This window comes from Asparagus officinalis, chromosome 4 (genome assembly GCF_001876935.1).
Source record: "Asparagus officinalis chromosome 4, Aspof.V1, whole genome shotgun sequence".
Lineage (NCBI taxonomy): Eukaryota > Viridiplantae > Streptophyta > Magnoliopsida > Asparagales > Asparagaceae > Asparagus > Asparagus officinalis.
Window position 1 is genome coordinate 102,440,452 of NC_033797.1, and position 22,182 is coordinate 102,462,633.

Consider the following 22,182-nt stretch of genomic DNA (forward strand, 5'->3'; position numbering starts at 1 on the left):
TCAACCACGAACTTTCAAAAACTTTGGAGAGGGTTCTGTAGGCTGTCTAAAAATCATAATAGATAGCTGATCCCCATCAGGTTACAATCAGATGGCTCTCATGAAAAACTGCAAATAGAGGACTTTTCCCCATCAGGTTACAATCAGATGGCTCTCATGAAAAACTGCAAATAGAGGACTTTTCATATGGATTGAGAAGAGTTACAATTCAAATCAGATGGCTCTCATGAAAAACTGCAAATAGAGGACTTTTCATATGGATTGAGAAGAGTTACAATTCAATGACACTTCCGACAACTGATGAAAACTCTATTCAGTGGTCCTTACAAACAACAGTAAGAGTTACAATCTGACGACTTTCATACTCCACAACAGCTAAAGCAAGGACTAATGAGCAACAGTCTTCACAATACTATAATAGAAGAGGTCACAAGTCAACAACCACTTCTAAATGCAGAGTCTACCTCTGTGTTTCTCAAATCAAAACGTAGGCGGCCTATGCGTTCTTTAGCAGTCACCCAACTCTGCGTCTCAAATCTATGACGCAGAGTTAAGACTCAGGACGCGAGCAGCCTGTGCGTTGCTAATCTATAGCAGATACCCAACTCTGTGTCTCAAGTCTCAGACGTAGAGTTAAGTTCCAGAACTCTAATTTAGACGTTTGACTTGTTTAAACACAAGCTGAACGGCCTCAAAATTATTTATCCCACTTTTTGAGGGATTTTCACCCACTTAGGAGCGGATTTAGGGGTTGGTTACACCCTTTATCCCCCCTATAAATAACCACATTACTCAACTGAGTAAGTGGTTGGAATTTTTCGGCAGAGACTTGAATCCTTTTGAAGATTAAGGGCTGATTCTGGTGAGATTGGAGATTTCGGCCAGATTTCGAAGATCAAATATTCTATGAAATCAGCGCAAGAGAGCTCTCAGCAGTTAGGAGATCGGGTCCTTCAGCAACAAACAAATCCACTTGGCTACTAACCGATTATTCGGTTTTTAACAACTCTTTTCAGAGTTTTTAACTCATTCTGAGTTCTAATACTCGTTAAGAGTTCCCAACCAAACTTGTCATACAAGTTAATTGTTCTCGTGAGATAAGACGATCGGATCGTCAACGGAGAGCAAATTCGAAGCTGACATTCGAAGGAGGCACTCCATCGCTACCGTGAAGAACCCAGTATTAAACAAAGGGGAGAATTCAAATTCATTCTCCTCTCTTTTGTAATCGAAATCCAATTGTAATTGAGATCAAGAGAATACAAATCAAATTTTTCTTTCATTTCTTTTACTGCAAATTTTCTACCTACAGGCATGAGAAAGGAGTACAATCAGGATTAAAGGTTATATATGTGGGTTAAATTAATAAAAGTTAGGCTCATATGCTCAAAGGGAACGATAGCGCATGGTAGGCTCTTTGGCTAATATGGACTATGAACAAAAAAAACATGTGCCTCAATCACTTTTTATGCATACAAAAGTTATATGTGGCCTCAAAGAGATTCAATGCAAGTTCTAGTATCCTATGCCAATTGAGAATATCACACAAGAAAAGAAAATCATGATTGGATGTGTAATGCATCCAATTTCAGGCTCAAGGTCTCAACAGTTTTATTTGTCTACCAAATTTAATTCCCCTCTTGTCTCAATAGAGTAATGGTTATGATGCTATCCACAAAAATCCTAATTCCTATAAGACAAGAGAACTTCAAGTTTGGTTCTCCCATATTGTTCACTTGCAATCAAAAGCCTTTGAGAATCAGTTGAAAGGTAGTTTAAAAAGTTGTAAAACCCCAAAAATTTTGAGTAAATGAATGATCAATTGAATAAATATGTGATTAATTATAATGGATGGATATTTATTGTGATAAATATCACTAAATAGTGTATGAGTACACTAATAAGTATTTTGAGTATATACAAGTTAGTACATGAGAAAGAAACGAGTTGAAACATGCACAATGGGCAAAACCCGAGCACCTGCATTCTTGCGGTCCAATCGATCGTCGCGGCCATCGTGGTCGACCGCGAAACCTGCAGATGGTTTTTCTCAGTTTGAGTTAGTTTCGGGTTTTGAGACCCATATTCATTTTTCTTGATACATATATTATTTATTCACAATATTTTTAGTATTCTAAGAACCCTAGCAACCACCAAACACCCCATAAACCCTATTTTGATTTTTGGAGAAGATTGAAGGCTTTTGAGTGGAATTTTTGATTGGTTTTTGACTGTTGGATCAAGGATCTTCTTTGGCTTTGCCTCATACACGTTTTGTAACAAGTCTTAGGTGAGTTTCATCTCTGCTAATCCCTCTTCCAGTTTTAGATCGTTTTTAAAAGAGTTTTAATGAGTTTTATAGAGCCTAATCAACTAGTTTATGTATAAAAATCAGATCTAGGTCTTTTCATGTTAAAAAGATTGAGAATGAATTTGCAGAAGCGTTTTAAGATCTGAAAGTGATTTAAAATGTTGTTTATCTGAATTAAGATGATTTTTTCTTCATTTTGAGTTTTCATGCATGATTTAGGGTTTTAAATGTGATCTCCAATGCAAATAATCATGTTTTATATGTTGAATTTATTTCCAGAGATGTTAGACTACTGTTGAAATGATTTCATGTAAGTTTCATATTGTTCTAAGCAAAATAAATCACAAAAATCATGTCACAAATTCAATCTATGCAGTTACCTACACGTACTATATTTATCACATCCGATCGATTGCCGCACACATTACGGTTGACCGTACGCTAGTCCGAAGCCTGGGAGGTTTCGGGTTGCGGTTTAGTTGACCGCCGCATACTCTACGGTCAACCGTCGATCTGACAGTGGCATGTGCATGTTCTTTTACCTCTGTTTTGACTTTCAAGAGAATTTCTCAATGTCGTACTGATATATTATGATGCTTAAGAGTTATTTAGCACTTGAGATGTTGGTGAACATCAGATATAGACACGCACACCGAGATATGTGCACGTACACTTAGTTTATATTGTTTTGACTCACATTTTGAGATAGTCGATATCAGTTGAGTTGATGAAAGAGAATTAATATATAATAAAGTATTGCTCATCAGTTATGGATACTCAGTGCGGGTGTTTATCCCGAAATGATACTTCAAATTGTACCACACTAGGAGTATTTAGTTGTGTTCTCGTAACGAGACTTTGGTTGTACCAAATACTCGAAAGTGATCGGTGTATGTTTATCCGGTTTAGGCTGATATGCCTATTTACCATTGTACGATCATCTAAAAGCATATTCAAAAATAGAGAGATAAAAATCTATTTGCTGTAAGGATGATTGTGTAAGGAGGTTGTATCCGATATCCGCATAGTATCGTGCGAGCCTTATAAAAGTATCTTTATTTCATAAAACCTTTTGTTGTAGAGCGATTAAGTAGGAATCTAACAAGAATATCGCTATTGTACGTAGAGATGCATACAATTATAGTTTTACTCCCATGTTGGAATACCCATGAGTAGGGTATATCCTTTGATATATGGCATACATGATATGGTCCATGGTAAATATGAGTTGGGGTTTCTTCTTTTGTCTTTTTGCGCCAACTACCTGAGGATAGTTCGAGATGAGACATTGGTTCTGTATAGTTGAGGTTTGCAGTATTTTTTTCTTTTGTTTGCTGTATTCATTCATAGAGTTGGAATTGGTATTTAGGGATTTATAATTTGAGACATGGTATATACATGAGGGTTTTTTTTTTTTGATTATTTCACTCGACGTACTAATTCGCTTGTTGTGGATTTCTAAATACTAATATCAAGTTAGAGTTATATGAATGGTTTTATATTTATATGTACTAACTCTATTTTCTTATTTCACTCCTACTCATTCCCCTTGGGAGCGGTGGAGATGATCTCGCTAGTGCTTTGACGCTCGTCGTTTTTTCCCCCTCTTTAGGCAGTGAGTTCGGCGCACGAAGAGTCACAGGTTGATGGGATTGCATCTTAAATTCTATCTAGATATTATTATATTTGTAGTTATTTCAGAACTCCACATTTAGTTGTTTATTTTCCGACTTTAGACTTATATTGTCTTGTAGAGGCTGAGTGCCTTAGTGAGGTTTCAATTGATTCATTGTGTTGAGATTTATTTCAAACTTAGAGATATTTTTATTCTTTTTTAGTTGGGCTCATTTATGGATATAATTCTTCTGTACATATCTGATTTTGTACTATTTCTATTATTTGCATGTCTTGTACCTTCACCTATTTGTTGATTCCACTAGAGAGATAGTGATTGTGATGGTAAAATATGTCGTAGCATGGTGTTTGGTGCTAGGTAGGTTTGACAAATTTAGATTTTACCTTGGACTGCAGCCTTGCATGAACTCTGGGACGTCGCAGTTTTCATCTTGACTAATCAGTTGATTTCGGGTTATTCTTAATAATATCATGTGTAGTATTCTCCATGAACTTCCCATTGGTGGGCATTATCGATATCATTGATACGGAATCAGGTCTTGGTTCCTGACTTCGTATTTCGCCCCTAGCTCTTTAGCGAAACTGATTCCATTGAGAAGTGCACAGTTTAAGCTCTTAAGACATTAGAGCAAAGAGAAGCAGCTTATACTCTTATACTCATCGGAGTGTCGGAAGCAGTTTAAACTCGTATACCTGTTAGAGGTAGGAAGCAGTTTAACCTCATATACCAGTCAGAGGTAGGAAGCAGTTTAACCTCATATACCAGTCGGAGGATAAGGATTGCCAGACCTGAAGTAGATGGATGCCGTATTTTCTTCCACCTTCTTTTCCTTTGGCGGTTTTGCTGTTATGATGTCGGTGTCAATCAATGCTTGGATGTTGTCTTTGAGGATAAAACACGCCTTAGTGGGATAATGGATCTTCTTGTGATATGCACAGTACTTTGGGTTCAAAGTCTTGTTAGCTTCCTTCTGATTTGTAATAGGTGGCAACTTGATCTTGTTATTGTCCAGGAGGTACTTAAAGATGGCCGGAACCTCATAATCCTTAAAGGAGTATACCCCTAGAGTCTTTTGTTGCCTCTGAGGTTGCCGTTGTGACGTTTGATGAGTATTCATAGTAATCACATGCGCCTTTCCCTTACCATAAAGAGTAAAATTACACTTTGGAGAATTAGCCGTTGGTTGGCATCTCTCCGTCTTTTTCCTTTTGAGGAAGTTCTTGGCCTGTTTTGTGTGCATCTTCAACTCTTTCCAGGTTTTGGATGGCATAACCCCATGGTTTTCAAGACATCAAGGGAGAGATTGTTGTGGCATGTCTACAAGATGAATTCTTCTGTAACTGGATCTTGGTAGTTCATGGCCTTGTTCCGGAAGCGTTTGACAAACTTTTCGACTAACTCTCAGTCTTTCTGCTTCTTATCTAGAAGAGTTCTGATTGACACTTCCGTGTCACCGTCAAAGAAGTTGCTAAGGAACAGACTCTTCATGTCATCCCAGCAATTGATACCAATCAAAGATAGCCCCGTGAAGGGTGCCCATGAATGGCTGAATCATCAATGATTCATACCTATAGATCATACCCAAATAAGACTTGAAGTAGATCAGATGCTGGGTTGGCGAGCCTCTCCCGTCAAATGGCGTGAAGTTGATCAAATTGAACTTTGGTGGCTACAGAATCGACTCACATTCCCTCGGGTATTGACACAGTAAGCTGGTCCTCTTCACCTCTTGAGCAAACATTAAGTCATTGACCTCATTCTCCAGACCTTTCATTATCTTCTTGTCCTCACCCTCTTTTTTCTTTGGGCGTTGTTGAGGAGGCTCAAGTGGACCACCCCTAGCGTTATTGTTGTTGGGTGGGAGTGTCTACAATGATGGTCTCATCCACATCTGAGTCGCTGCCTTCTGCATTAATTTGAACAGGTGTGGTATTGTGATGACTAGACTCAACCCGTTGACTTGGATCAAGTTATAGCTGTGGTTGTTGAGCATGCAATTCTCTTATCTGCTGCATGGTCAACTTCATCTCCATCCTCATTTCAGCTCTGATTTCTTCTCGTTTCTTAGCCAGAGCTTCTTGAAGTATTTGAGCCAACTGGTCAGGCATGATTATGAATGCCTCCCTAGCTTGCCCGATGCTAGACATCGTGTTGTCTGAAGTGATGGCAGAGAAAGTGTCTGTTAGTTCATCGTCCGAGGACAGTCCTTCGTGCATTCTGTGATAATCCCTGTATCTGATGGCTCTTAATTGGAGTCGAGACATTCGCTAAGATATTCTTGGATTGAATCTTCCGTCTGGGCTAAAGTTAGGATCAGAATCATTTGAATGTCGTTTTGACTTTCCTTTATCAGTCATGTTGATGGTAACTTCTGAGAATTCATCACCTTGGATGGCTGATCTTCTTTTGCGTAAACGTCTTGGCTTGGGCTTTGACGTTTCGTTAGAAATTCTTTGAAATATCGAGACCCTTTGCGGAGTGGTCCTGGAGCAACTACCTTCTGATAAGACTGTCCTGATGAGCATCTTTCATGTTTGCCATGTAAAAGAGTAAATAATTTTCTTTCTAGTTGACTTCACTCCTCCATACCAAAAATATTATGATTTTTTCACTAATGCGAGTACTTTGTTTTCTGTTATAGATATTGCATACAGGAATGACAAATAAAAATGCCAAGAAGACACTAATCACAGCTGAGTACAATGGACTTCAAATCGAGCTGGCTAAGAATTTTGAAATGGGTGTTTCAAATAAAACACCTGAGTTTAGCAAGATGAATCCCATTGGGAAGGTACATATAAACTTACCTGACAAATCTGGAAATCCTGCTTGTCAGTCAAATCTGAATCTCCAACTGTAGTTGTTTGCATGCCTGTTCTGGAGACCCCTGATGGTCCTATTTTCGAGAGCAACGCAATAGCCGCTATGGTATGATTCTTTTCCCTTTTTTTTTTTTTTTTTTTTTTTTTTTTTTAGTTGTTTGAGTAATGCTGGGTATAAGAGAAATTATGCTGATGACTTGTCCCCTGTGATAATTACACGCTTGAAGGCTGACAACCCTCTCTATGGTTCTTCCCTTGTAGAGTATGTAAGTTTCTTTTGTTTGTATATTTAGTTAAACATTCGGAACTCATCTTCATGGTTATGTTCTAATGGCTTCTTTACAGGCTCGTATTGAGCAGTGGATTGACTTTGCGACATTAGAGGTCGATGCCAACATTACGCAGTGGCTTAGACCTAGGATGGTTTTTGCCCCTCATGTGCCGAAGTTGAACCAATATGACAAACTAGTTTTGCAAATTACGCCAAGACTCTCTTGTGTGGCACCCTGTACTCGTTTATTGAACTTCTATGCAGGTTGAGGAGTTTGTTATCTCATGACCAAGGCCGTAAGTGCTAAATTCCCTCATGTTAAGAGGTACTTCTGGACTATGGTTAACCAACCAAATTTCCGTATAAGGTATTAGGTGAAGTAAAGCAGACAGAGTCAGTTTTGCCTCTAGAGCCGTTGAAGAAGCCCCTGTACGTTCAGGCGAGAGATTCTTCTAAGCCAAAGGAAACCAAGAAAGAGGGCAAGAAAGAGCCTGTGAAACCTAAGGTAGCGGAACCTGCTGAGGAGGAAGAGGCACCCAAACCCAAGCCAAAGAATCCCCTTGACCTACTCGATCCCTCCCAGTAAGATGATACTGGATGAATGGAAGAGGCTCTATTCAAATACCAAGACCAACTCCCGTGAGGTTGCAATAAAAGGTAATTCCCAGGTGTCATACCTCAGTATTAATTTTTGAAATTCAGAATCGAAATGACGGTTAGGTTTAAATTGCTTAATTTTTTTCCCCTGATATTAGCACCCTCATTCGGCTGATTAGGTATCACTATTGTCCATGTAATGCGTGGTAACTATTCAGGTAACTTAGGCAAGTGAATCCTTTTCTTTCTTCTTAGGAAGCCTGAAAAAACAAAGAAACTCTACTGAGTTATAGAGCTTTTGATAGAGAAAGGGATATATTATTTATTGCATTGAGGTCTTTATATACAAGAGCAATGTGAGAAGCTCTAGTGTCCTAACCAGTGTGGGACTAAAAGAAAGAAATAAAGAGTGTCTAGCTATTAGGAAAGAGTCAGTAACTTCTTTTCCCTCGGAATGTAAAATCAAGTAAATGGGGGTGGTTAAGAGTGTATGACAACAAAGTGGACTATAGGTTTTTTATTTGTACCTTAGCTGATTTAATTATGTTGTATAAAAACTTCCAAGTATTATTGAATCAAAGTTCTGAATATTTCAATAGTTGAGTGTTTTAGAGCAGGAACTAATCCAGAATTCTTTGATTGGTTTTTTATTTCATTTTTTATATTATTCTTTGGTTGGTTGGTGATTATCATTAGTGAGCAAATAAAGTCAAACTTATTATCAATTAAACCATCTTCCATTTTGTTGATTTAAAAAATATTGCTACTCAATTTATTTATACCAACAGGTTAAGAAACTCAATTCAAATGTTCATTCAAAAGCTCTTTGAAATTACTATTAGGTCCCCCAATTGTTTTGGGTTGTTTCAAAAACAGTCCCTTAAATGATTATAACTTCTATTAGGTCCCACAATTCTTATAAATTGTTTAAATTAAATTCCTCCAATCAAATGCGATATAGGAATTCTGGGACCTAATAGCAAGTTCAATAATTTGAGGAACTATTTCCAAGAAATTAAAGATTTAAGGGACTAATATAAAAAAACCTACCAAATATTATATTTGTTCTATAAGGGTTTTCTAAAAGTAGTGGCTAGGTCTTACGTTTAGGAGGTGACAATTTGCTTGGGTTCAATGCTTTGAAAAGATAGAGGAACTTACCAATTAATCTCAAATTAAGTGATATATGTCATAGTTCCTATTAAATAGTGTAAGTACGAAATTCGTCACTGTATTTGAGTCCTATCATCTTTAGTTATATTGATCCTGATCCTCTTGATTTATTAAGGAAAATATAACAGTCATCCATGCAAGCTATAATAATTTTCTGTTAATAGTGGTGAATCAATATGTTTAGAAAGTTGTCATGACCCTAATTTTTGAACCTCAAAGAAATATCACAGCCAAAATAAATCTGTCAAAATCTTTCTCCAAAAATATACATTTATCAAATTATCACCAAAATAATCTCAGCATGTGAATTAAATCCAACCATCAATTACTCTCCATAATTCAAAACTCAATATTAATCCCATGAACAAATTTTCAAAATAGACCCGTTTAAAAACTTGTAAAAAACGACCTATTTTGAAAATATTTGTCAAATTCGATCCAGTTTTAGCCAACTGGTTAAAACTGTGTCGAATTTGGCGAAAAAACTTTACAGGACTTGAAGTCATGTGAAGTTTAAGCCCCCATAGGCAAGGTGATTAGGAGCGACAAAGCTTCACGGGACTTGAAGTCGAAGCTTCTGGCTATTTTCTTACAGAGTAGAGTCAAAGGGCTAATAATCGAGAGAACCCACCCTATTACCCAAAAGAAAAGCCCACTTCCAAGTTGTTGCTCTTTACTTTTTCTCCACACTCAAAACTACCGAGAACCCAAACACCCAGAGCTCCGCCTCTCTGTAATGAGATCCCTAACATCCTAAAACCCCAAGACTCTCCTCCTCTCCCTCTTGCCTCTCCTAGCATCAAGCCCATCGAGCCCAGTATCGACCCACCGATCTGTTAGGGTTTTTTCTAACCACTGTTGTAATTTGGAAATAGAGATGAGAGAGGGAAGAGAGGAAAAATAAATCATAGAAATCACAGAATTTACGTGGTTCACTTCTCGATGAGAGAAGCTATGTCCACGGCCGCCGTAGGTAAAATTCCACTATGTTCTGAATGGTTTACAAGTTGCGCTCTAATCACCCTTTTATAGCTAGGGTATTAGTGTGACTTAAAATTACATGTATACCATTGGGAAAAAATTACATGTATTAGTTCGATCCGCGTATTTGAGGTTCTGACGATTCGATCACTTAAGCGAATTGGGCTGGGTTTGAAAATTAGGCTCCACATAACCTTACACGATCCTCATCCTCCTACTCCTCCTCCGCTCTCACTGAGAAGCGCTCCGTACGTGCCACTTACTACGCCGTCGTCGACCCACGTGACGCTGTAGGTCAGTACATCAGTCCCCACCCCAAATAAAACCCCACCTTTATGGAAACTAACCAATTTCTTTCTTAATTGAATGAAGGAGGAGCTTGCGGGTATGGGGATCTGGGTAACAGTGGGTACGGAATGGCAACGGCGGGTTTGAGTGAGGCTCTTTATAAAAAAGGGCCAAGCTTGTGGGGGCTGCTATGAGATTAGGTGTGTTGATGAGCTGAAGCATTGCATTCTCTGGAATATAGCCTGAAGCTTCACGGAACTTCAAGTCCTGTAAAGTTATAAGTCTCACGGGACTTGACTTCAAGTCCCATGAAGTTTTGGCACTCCTAATTAGGTTGCTGATAGGGGCTTAAACTTCACAGGACATCAAGTCCCGTGAAGTTTTTTAAGTTTTTCTCTAAATTCGACCCAATTTCAGTTAGTTGGCTGAAACTGTGTTGAATTTGGCAAATATTTTTGAAATAGGCCGTTTTTTACAAAAAAAATTCTAAAGAGGTCTAAAACGAAAATTTGTTCTTATCCAATTAACTTAAGATAAATAATTATTTTTTATCGTTTAATAAAACTCAACCTAAAGGGGGAAATTCAATTATTACAAAACTTTCAAATATTCACTAAATATTAAAGACTTTATTTAACATTCACTTAAAAGAAAACAACAATTTATAAATTTTATTCCTTGCTCCCTTCTAAGAGTTTAGAAACCACCAACTCCGTGTAATCTCGAGACTCTGAAGAGAATGAATATAGCACAATGAGTTCAGAGCTTAATAAATGGATAAATTTATACATTAAGTACTAGTTTTGCGAAAACTAAAGTATTTTGACTTGATAAGCAAAAGGTTAAAATAGTAGAAAATCATCATTGAACTCTCATACTTGATGCAATATTTTTAAAATACAAATTCATGTAGTGGAAAATAAGCAGGTCACATCTCAATGCGGTCAACACTTCAATGCTCTAGTTGACTTAGCAAACTTCACTATTATTAAGCCTGTGGACCCAAGCTTGGACTCTTAGCGCTAAAAATAAAAACATCATAAAGGCACATTGAGTCCTGTTTAGATGACTTCTCTTTGACATATACCGGTATATTGATTTGAGATCCATATGTCTTGAGAAAAATGTACAAAGTTCATATAACTAAATATTTTATAAAGAAATGCTTAAGGCCAATCAATAGTAAAATCAACTGCATATGCATCTCGACCTACTACTATATGAGAAAGATATGACTGTCAACAAAGAAAATAAGCATAGCTTAGACCATATATCCATTTGCATCAGATCCAAACAAAAAAATATGCGAGTAAGTCACACAAAAGGATATAATCTATTGGGAAAAAATTCATATATACTTACTATCATTTTACAGAAAAAATACGCAATGCAAAGTGTGTAAATTCACCACTAACCAAATATAGATCCAAATTCCAATCGCAAGGATATATCAAAGCTTCTAGAAAACCCTAACAAATAGATACAAAGAATCACAAATACAAATACCCTACAATTTTTTACAACTTCAGTCGTTACAATAAACTCAAATAAAAAATGTAATCTTTTTATAAGATCTCCTTAAACAATGAAAATGAAAGATTACAATTTCTTCAAACAACACACAATAGAATCTTTTTATAAGATCTCCTTAAACAATGAAAATGAAAGATTACAATTTCTTCAAACAACACACAATAGATGTTTATCGCCTATTGTTTGCCAATGAAAATGAAAGATTACAATTTCTTCAAACAACACACAATAGATGTTTATCGCCTATTGTTTGCGTGAGAACTTCGCCTGTGTTAGGGACGTTGATATCCGTGGACTGCCACGGATCCTATCTGATTGACAGATTGATAATCAAAGCTCCTACTTCACGAAGGAAGTATTCGCAGAAGTGGTAATCCCGACCAAGCGAGATTACGACTCTTCTTGGGATTAAGACCAAGCTTAAATGCAGAGGAATTGGGGGAAATAGGTCTCAGATCTCTTGAACTCTCTCTTTTTTTATTGAGAAACTTCGCCAAGATTTGCTAACCCTCTGAAATTCGTGCTTCACTCTCCAATTTGGCAGCACCTCGCCTTCTTCATGTCCGTCGTTTCGGTGGCCGATGAGCCCGCGGGCCACTTGGTTCACCGTTTCGGTGGCCGATGAGCGTGTGGGCCACTTGGCGGTGGCTGGTGAGCACGTGGGCCACTTGGAGCTGGCTGATGAGTGTGCGGTCCACATGGTTCGTTGTTTCGGTGGCCGATGAGCGTGTGGGCCGCTTGGCGGTGGCCGGTGAGCACACGGGCCACGTGGCGTTGGCCGTTCTGGTGGTTCGTCGCCACGTCATCAATGATTCACCGATTCGCTTCATGCGCTTGTCGGCGTCAGATGATCCTCTTCAACTCGGATAATCCACTTCGACTTGGATAATGACGTTCATCGTCTTCTCTTTGTCACAAACTGTGTGTGGATACCTATAGGCATTTTTAGACGCCTATAATTATAGCGAATCCGACTGAGGTTTAATCATTCCGAATTAGGGAACATCAGTGAACTGGATTGTGGTGTAACGCGACCCAGCTCACCAACTCCGGTTGCTCAATTTAGAATTCAAACCAGTTAAAATTTTAATGAAGAATAACTACATTTCAAAACAATAAACAACTAAGAGTGAGAAATTAAGCGAATAAAGTATTTATATCTTAATTGCACTACAATTCCCAACGTTATTTTACCATTACTGATATCTACTAGCATATTTCTTGAATTTGACTGTTGTAGAACATCAGATTCCTATGTTTAATAAAACAAAACATAAAGCATATACCACATTCCCTAATCTTATTGTATAAACCCACACCCTCGTTCATGAATCCAAATGAGAGACATGCCACGCTCCTGTTCCTGTCCATGAATCGGAATGGTTCCATGCAACTATGGTTGTGGCAAAGAAACTGAAACAAATCTCTATTCCTTTTTCCAAAATGAGAAATTCAAGCTAATGGCTATAGTGAATCTGGGATGTTGTTGGGGTGCCTTTCACGTATGTCACACAATCTGCAACATACTAGTATGCTCTATCTTGAGCATTCTACTTCACCCATAAATTTAAGCAATTGGGTACGTATGAGTTTAAGAGACTCTTGAAACATGGATTTTGGTTCACTGTTAGGAGTCCATTTTGTAGAAATGACGTCAAAATCCATGAGGGAACAAGCAGACAGTTTCACAGTCGACCGCACATGGCGCTGCAGTCGACCGCAACGTGCACATCACTGTAGTATGGCTCTGGATTTTTGGCGGTCGACCGCACATGGTTCTGCGATCGACTGCGCTCGAACCCAGAAGTTTGAAAACTCTCTAGAGTTTTTACGGTCGACCGCGATATGTGCTCTGTGGTCGACCGCGATGCGGGTTCTGTCCAGGTTTAGTTTTCCAGATCCGTTTTGTCAAAATCCATGAGGGGACAAGCAGGCAGTTTCACGGTCGACCGCACATGGTGCTGCAGTCGACGATAACGTACGCAGCACTGTAGTATGGCTCTGGATTTTTGGCGTTAGACCGCACATGGTTCTGCGGTCAATCGCGCCCAAACCCAGAAGTTGGGAAACTCTCTGGAGTTTTTGCAGTCGGCCGCGATATGTGCTCTGCGGTCGACCGCGATGCGGGTTTGGGCCAGGTTTAGTTTTCCAGAGCCGTTTCGTTAAGAGCGTGTATATAACCCTAACCACGAATTTTTAGGGTTATGTGAGGAGGGTTTTGAGCTGCCAAAGGGGTTATTTGTTGCATCCATTGTGTGAAGCTTTCAGAGAGATCTATAGAGCTTATTAAGTGGGTTTTTGGTAAGATTTGTAATCCTATTTGTATTCTCTTGATTTCTAATAGTATAAACTCTCCTCTCCTTGCCCCGTGGACGTAGGCAACTTGTCAAACTACGTAAATTCGTGTGTCTTGCTATGATTGGTGCTTTTTGCTGTATTGGTTGTGATCTATCTTGTTCTTGTGTGTGCGATTTGATTGGTTTTCGAGTTCCACTGCACACAACAAGTGGTATCAGAGCTCTAGGTTTTGATTTAGGGTTTGTTCGAAGGATTCGTTGTTGGATTCTTGTTTGGAAAGGTATATCTACAATATGGGTGAAACAAGCACATTGGGATCGTCTTTGATGAAGGTGATATAGAGTCTGAGCATAAATAATACAAAGATTGATGTTCTGAAGTTCGACGACAAGATCAATTTCGGTTTGTGAAGGTGTTAGGTGATGGATGTGTTGGATGCCCAAAATTTGGAGGAGACTCTTAAATTACAAGAGAAACCTGAGGATATGTAGGAGAAGGTTTGGAAGAAAATGAATAGTAAGACTTGTGGAGCTATTCAGTCATGCTTGATGCCAGATCTTATTTATGATGTGATGAACGAGACGTCGACAAAGAGAATGTGGGAAACACTCAATGAGAAGTATCTTACGAAGAACATTGAGAATCGGCTTCACTTGAAGAAGAGGTTTTACCAATTCAAGATGAAGAGGGGAGTTTCCATTAGGGAGCATGTCAACAACTTCACGAAGCTAATTTTGGATATGGCCAATGTGGATATTATGGTTGAGGATGAAGACATAGCGATGCTACTATTGTGTTCGTTGTCGGAGGATGATATTGGTACGTTTGTTCTCACTATAATAAATGGAAGAACTAATGTTAGTTACAAGGAGGTAACCTCAGCGTTGGTAAATTATGAGTTGAAGAAGAGTGATGGCGAACCCTCCGAGAAAGCATCGGGAGATGCATTAGCAGTTCGAGGCCGTATTCCAAACCGCCAAAAGTTCAACCTCTTAAAATCTAAGAATAGGGGTGGCCATAAGAATATTGGTAGAAATCAATGTGTCTTTTGTAAAGAAGAAGGACATTGGAAGAATGAGTGCCCAAAGTTGAAGGATAGAGTCAGGAATCAAAGGGGGAAAGCTGTACAAGCTTCAGAGGTGAATGTTGCTAAACCTGTTAGTGACCATTCAGATCCGGATTCTTCAGGTTATTTATGTCCCACGCCGCCATTAGTTTGCTATGCCGACTCTACGGAGTGGATGATAGATTCGGGTGCTACATTTTATATTTGTCCTTGGAGGGATTGGTTCTCCAGCTTTGAGGAGCTGAAAAGAGGGGACGTTGTGCTCATGGGGAATGATCATGTATGTCCTATTGGTGGAATTGGTACTGTCCGGATCAGGATGCATGATGGGGTGACTAGGAAATTGAAGGAAGTGAGGTTTGTATCGTAGTTGACGAAGAATATTATTTCTCTTGGGACTTTGGAGGCAGCAGGTTATTGAGTGATCTTAGAAGATGCTACTATGAAGGTCACTAAGGGTTCTATGGTAGTGATGCGAGGTGTCAGGAAAAATAACCTATACTATCTGAAGGGCAAGACAGTTACAGGGGGTCTGACAGCTTCTATCACTACAGAGGAAGATACTACTACCTTATGGCACATAAGACTTGGACACACAGGTGATAAGTCCATACAGTCATTGGCAAAATATGTGCTATTAAAAAGTACGAAGACCTGCAAAATAGAGCTATGTGAGCATTACGTACTTGGGAAGAAGACTAGAGTGAAGCTCGGCACTGTTATTCACAACACCCAAGGTATATTGGATTACATTCATACAGATGTTTGGGGCCCTTCCAAACACACATCACTTGGTGGGACCAATTATTTTGTCACTTTTATTGATGATTATTTTAGGAGAAATTAGGTATATACAATGAAGTATAAATATGAGGTCCTAGATATTTTTGTGGAGTGAATGAAGAAAGTACAGCCGAAGACAGGTAGGAAGGTAAAGACTTTTTGTTCAGATAATGGTGGAGAGTATAAGAGTGATCCATTTCTATAGTTTTGCTGAGATCACGATATTCGAAGATATTTCACAGATCGAGAGACACCGTAACAGAACAGGGTGGCTGAAAGATTGAACCGTACCTTACTGGAGAATGTGCGATGTATGATGACACAGAGTGGATTGCCTAGATCCTTTTAGGCTGAGACGTTAGTTTATGCAAGCCATCTCGTGAACAGGTTGTCGTGCACTATGATACAGGGGAAGACTCGTTTGGAGCGTTAGTCTGGTTCGGTAGCTAGTGACTATGAGTCGCTTCATATATTTGGGTGTCCTGCTTATTACCATGTTAGTGATGGTAAATTGAATTCGAGGGTGAGGAAAGCAATCTTTGTGGGATTTAGAGATGGACTTAAAGGCTTCAAGTTATGTGATCCACTGGATAAAAAAATGGTCATTAGCAGAGATGTCACATTCGATGAGGCGTACATGATGAAGCCTCGAGTTCCTCAGCAGGTGGAGGAAGATCAGACAGGAGAGATATCGTAGCAGGTGGAGGATGATGTGACTCAACCCACTCCAAATAGTATTGTATCCATTGAGGCTCCTACAACAGTGACACTGGGAGGAGATGAGATGACAGTCAGGCATTTAGAGGATACAGTGGATGGTGAGACTCAGGAGCAGGGTCATGTTTAGGAGTCTATTACAGCAAACAAACCTAAGAGGGTGATTCATCGGCCAGCTAGATATGATGATGTCATGGTTGCGTATGCTTTATCAATAGAGGTTGTTGACGATTTGGTCCCTTCCACATTCAGGGAGGTGGAGTCTAGCTCTGATTTGATTAGGTGGAGGAATGCTATGGAGGAGGAGATGTAGTCTCTTCAGAAGAACGATATTTGGGAACTTGTAAAGCTACCTAAGGGTAAGAAAGATATTGGTTGTAAGTGGGTATATACGAAGGAGGGATCTTATTTTGAGGACATTCGGTTCAAAGCCAGATTGGTTACCAAGGGGTATGCACAGCTTGAGAGCGTTGATTACAACGAGGTATTTTTACCCATTGTGAAACACTCGTCGATTCGAATTTTATTGGCATTAGTGACACAGGTGGATTTGGATTTGGTCCAAATGGACGTGAAGACGACCTTTCTACACAGAGATTTAGATGATGAGATCTACATGACACAACCCATAGGGTTCAAAGCTGTAGGAAAGAAAGATTTGGTGTGTAAATTAAAGAAATCTCTATATGGATTGAAGCAATCATCACGATAGTGGTACAAGAGATTTGATAGTTTTATGATTGGCCAAGAATACACGAGGAACCCTTATGACCCGTGTGTTTATATGCACAAGCTACAGGATGATGAGCATATTTATTTGTTATTATATGTTGACGATATGCTCATTGCTTCCAGGAATACTTCAGCTATAGAAAAATTAAAAAAGGAGCTGTCATCTGAGTTTGAGTTGAAGGATCTTGGAGAGGCTACGAAGATATTGGGTATGGAGATTGAGCGAGATAGGGTGAAAGGGAGATTGACGCTTACACAGAGAAGTTACTTGCAGAAGATACTGGAAAAATTCAGTTTTGAGGGCAATGCTAAGGTGGTGAGTACTCCATTAACTCCCCACTTCAAGCTTTCAGCCTTGATATCACTAGTTTCAGTTGAGGATCGGGAATATATGTCCAAAGTTCTATATGCCAGTGCAGTGGGTAGCTTGATGTATGCGATGGTGTATACTAGGCTAGATTTGTCACATGCCGTGAGCATGGTATCTAGGTACATGTACGACCCCAAGAATAGTCATTAAGAGGCTGTGAAGTGGAGTTTACGGTATGTTAAAGATACCATAGATGTTGGTTTAGTGTTTCAGAAGAATGAGAAGACAGGGCAGGATTATATTGGTTATGTGGATTCTGACTATGCTGGAGATCTTGACAAGCGCCGGTCCACTACAGGTTATGTATTTACATTGGCTAGTGCACCGGTGTGTTGGAGATGCACGGACTGTTGGAGGACTTGGGGATTGCGTAGGAGACCATTCAGGTATTTTGTGATAGCATGTCAGCTATCTATTTGGCGAAGAACCAAGTTTATCATGCACGCATGAAGCACATTGATGTCAGATTTTACTTTGTACGTGACGTATTAGATGATGGAGAGGTCATGTTGGAGAATGTTCACACTAAGGATAACACTGCTGATATGTTGACCAAAGTTATTCCGGGTGTCAAGTTTGGTCATTGTTTGAATCTATTGAACATTCTTCGATGTTAAGGTCGTTGGCGGTCATTTGGGTGAACTACGTGAGGCTTGATTCCTTAGGCAAGAGGATATGTAGGAAATCTTTTAGATGCAGCCGGGTTGGATTAGTTGCTTTTGATGGGGGGAGATTGTTTGCGCTCTCTTTTGGGTTCCTGACTTGTTGTGGATTGAGTCCGTTATCATGGTTTGGTTCCATGGCGTACTGGACGCAACAAATGGAATGTTTGGATATTTTGGTGTCGGCTTAGTTTTGGTAAAACATTCGTCGAGGTGTAGAATTGTAGAAATTGCGTCAAAATCCATGAGGGAACAAGAAGGCAGTTTCACGGTCGACCGCACATGACGCTGCGGTCGACCGCAACGTGTACAGCACTGTATTATGGCTTTGGATTTTTGACGGTCAACCGTACATGGTTCTGCGGTCGACCGCGCCCGAACCAGAAATTGGGAAACTCTCTGGAGTATTTGCGGTCGACCGCGATATGTGCTCTGCGGTCGACCGCGATGCGGGTTTGGGCTAGGTTTAGTTTTCCAGACCCGTTTTATTGTGAGCTTGTATAAAACCCTAACCACGAATTTTAGGGTTATGTGAGGAGGGTTTTGAGCTGCCAAAGAGGTTATTTGTTGCATCCATTGTGAGAGGTTTTGAGAGAGATCTAGAGAGCTTATTAAGTGGGTTTTTGGTAAGATTTGTAACCCTATTTGTATTCTCTTGATTTCTAATAGTATAAACTCTCATCTCCTTGCCCCGTGGACGTAGGAAGCTTGCCGAACCACATAAATTTGTGTGTCTTGCTATGATTGGTGCTTTTGGTTGTATTGGTTGTGATCTATCTTGTTCTTGTGTGTGCGATTTGATTGGTTTTCAAGTTCCGCTGCGCACAACACATTTCATCCATAAACTTAAACAATTGGGCTGTTAGAATGCTTAACACAAACAACTATAGCTAAAACTGCAGCTGTCTTTGGAAAATGATAAATTACTCTAAGGAGATATTCTGCACAACCCCTGGTTTTGAATATCCCCATGCTTGTTCTTTATTGTTGTGAAAGTAGTTCATGCTGCTCACCGTCTGTTTCCCTTATTCTGTTTTATTCTTGAAAATGCATGTTTATTTTTTATTACATCTATTGTACATTTGTACTCAACCTCTCATCTAATTACATTTTATGTTCAAGAACTTTATCTGCATCAATAATTCTTCTGCTTTTCTGTAGACACAGGAATAGTCCTTTCCCTTGTTATTTCCATATTCACAAGAAAATGGTTCTCCAGATGGTAATAAAATCATTGTCCTATTGCTTTTTTTCCCCTCTTGAGAGTGACGTACCTCTCCTTAAAGCCTTTGTCGTTCCTATGCTGGAGGCTCTTGTATCTGTTTACAATACTTGTGTAGTAGCAACGCGTGCACGATACTTGGTATGCATGTCTCAGTTATATCCACAGTTAAAAACATATTTTGTGTTCTTGATTGGATTTTCTTTATATAGTTTGATGTTATCGTTTCTTATGTGGTCTGTGGGGTTTAGTTTTTCATGGTTTATGTGATTTGAGGATTTAGTTTTATGGTTTATTGTAAGCATATGAAGTTGTATGTACTGTCATTATCACTGATTCAGTATTATGTCATGCAACATTCACATATATAGTCACACTGACAAACTCATAAATTGTTCCAACCACAAGATAGTGGTATCAGTTTTGTAAACACATTCGTGTACCATACTACAGTAGCTATGCAATGCAGCGAAAGGCTCGAGGGGTCTTGCACCAACTCCTAAAAGTGTTGATTTTATCTAAAGCTGATGATTTAATAGAATTTGTTCAATGCTTCCTGATTCTTCCTCACCCGAAAGTGCGCCTCACTGCTACAATCATTTTAATATGAAATTCCTTCTGGAGATGGTAGTGGTGAGATTCATGATATTAGTTGTTATCAAATCAATGTTCCTATATTTCTAAGTTACCAGGATGTTTGGCTTTACGACATTAATGACACCTATAAACATGCGGTATCTCTTTTTTCTGTGCTTTTATTTCTTGATAATGCACATTATCAGATGCCTCTAGCATTATCCTGATGTCTAATTGATGACAAATTCCTTCGACTACCACATGTTCAGTGAACCCGGTCAACGCGAAAGTTTCACCTTATTAATCAAAGTTACTTTCTGCTATTCAGGTTTCTGGGATATGTATGATCCTGAAGGCTATTCCCTGTGGTTCTGCGAGTACAAATACAACGAAGAGAACAATGTCTCCTTCGTAACCCTAAACAAGGTGAGCGGGTTCTTGCAACGAATAGACCTAGCTTGTACGTATGCATTTGGGAAAATGCTTGTGATTGGTTCTGAGCCACCGTACAAGGTGAAGGGGCTATGGCTTTTCAGAGGCCAAGAGATCCCACTGTTTGTTATCGACGAGTGCTATGACATGGAGCTTTATGAGTGGAAGAAGATATATCGGATGAGGAGCAAAAGGAGCGTGTAAATGCGATGATAGAGGATCAGGAGCCTTTTGAAGGGGAGGCCTTGCTGGATGCGAAATGCTTTAAATAGTAATGGATAAGTCTGTTTCAGTAACAACTTTTAGGAACTCTTCCTCTTATTCTTTTTTAGTTAGTTGTCTTTACATTTGATGGCTGATGGTACTATGTATGAAATGTGTGGTTCTACCTATGTAATCTTATGTGATAAATAGTGCATGGTAGCGCACAACATTTTTGATTTTTCACTCTTCTATTGAACCAAGATATAATCGGTTGATCAATGATACATAAATTATTTAGGATGTGTTCTTTTTTCTTACAAATCGTCTTTGGTTTCTGAGGTTGAAATTTCTTAAAGTTGATGTTTGAAATTGAATTGACATTTTATGAGTAATATAGAAAATTCTTAGGGTTTGTTTGTTTCTTTTTTTCTCGGAGTCATCTTTGCTTTCTGAGGTCGAAATTTTGTAGGTTTACGTATAAAAAAACTTCAAATGTGATTTTTATCGATTCGACCTATTTGAAAGGTGGTTCTAATTAAAAAAAAAAGAAAATCCTTAAATTTTACTTGTATCTCTAGCTTTTATTTTTCTTTGGGGTTTTCCCCCTTAGAAACCATCTTTAAAATATTTTCATTTTATAGAAATTATCTGAGTGTCGATTTATACTAAACTACCTTTAAAGTGATTTTTTGCTGCAATAAACCATCGGGGCTCAATTTTCAATTAAGTTTTTCGATAATTGGTCCAGCCTAACCTCAATTAAGGATGGTCTCTCTAACTTATTTGGCATCTAACACCTAATTATTATAGCAAAACTAAAAAACTTGACTTAAAAAAGTGAGTCTATATGGTTGAGTGTAACAAAGAACCATTTAAAGTCTCATTTAAAGTCGGTTTATATAAAATTGACAATCAAAGATGGTTTCTTTAAGTGATCCTATCTTAAAGATGGTTTGTAGGAATAAAAAAACTGTCTTTCATTTTCCTTTTTCAAACAATAGAATCTATGGTAAGTAACAGTATTGCTTTCAAAGTTGGCTGCAACTAAGGAGAGTGTGTAACACCAACCAAAATCGTATCTTGTATTAATACGGATACCGATAACTTTGACCGAGTTGACCAAAAATCTCAAGACCAACTACCTCACATCTAAGCTAGACCAAACTATCTTGGGAGGCACTAGAGGCACACCATTGGGCACACTCTCAACCACACCCCCTCACCTGCTATAGTACAGGGGGCCCCACATGGGATTTTTTAAAAAAACTGTGGGGCCCTCTGTACTGTAGCAGGTGAGGGGGTGTGGTTGAGAGTGTGCCCAAGGGTGTGCCTCTAGTGTTTTTCAACTATCTTTATGGTTTGAGTTAGGTTGACAAGAGGGTCAACCCAAAAAATTTAAAGAGGCTAACATAGAGTACTAGTACAAGTTCAGCCATTAGTAGTATTGTCGTAAATATTAAAAAGTTAGGATGAGAGTGTTAGACTATAAATAGAAAGATATCCTTCTC

General features: G+C 38.9%; 1 pseudogene; it reads left to right on the forward strand.

The window, feature by feature from the left end:
• LOC109839103 lies at positions 6,303-20,918 on the forward strand (annotated as a pseudogene).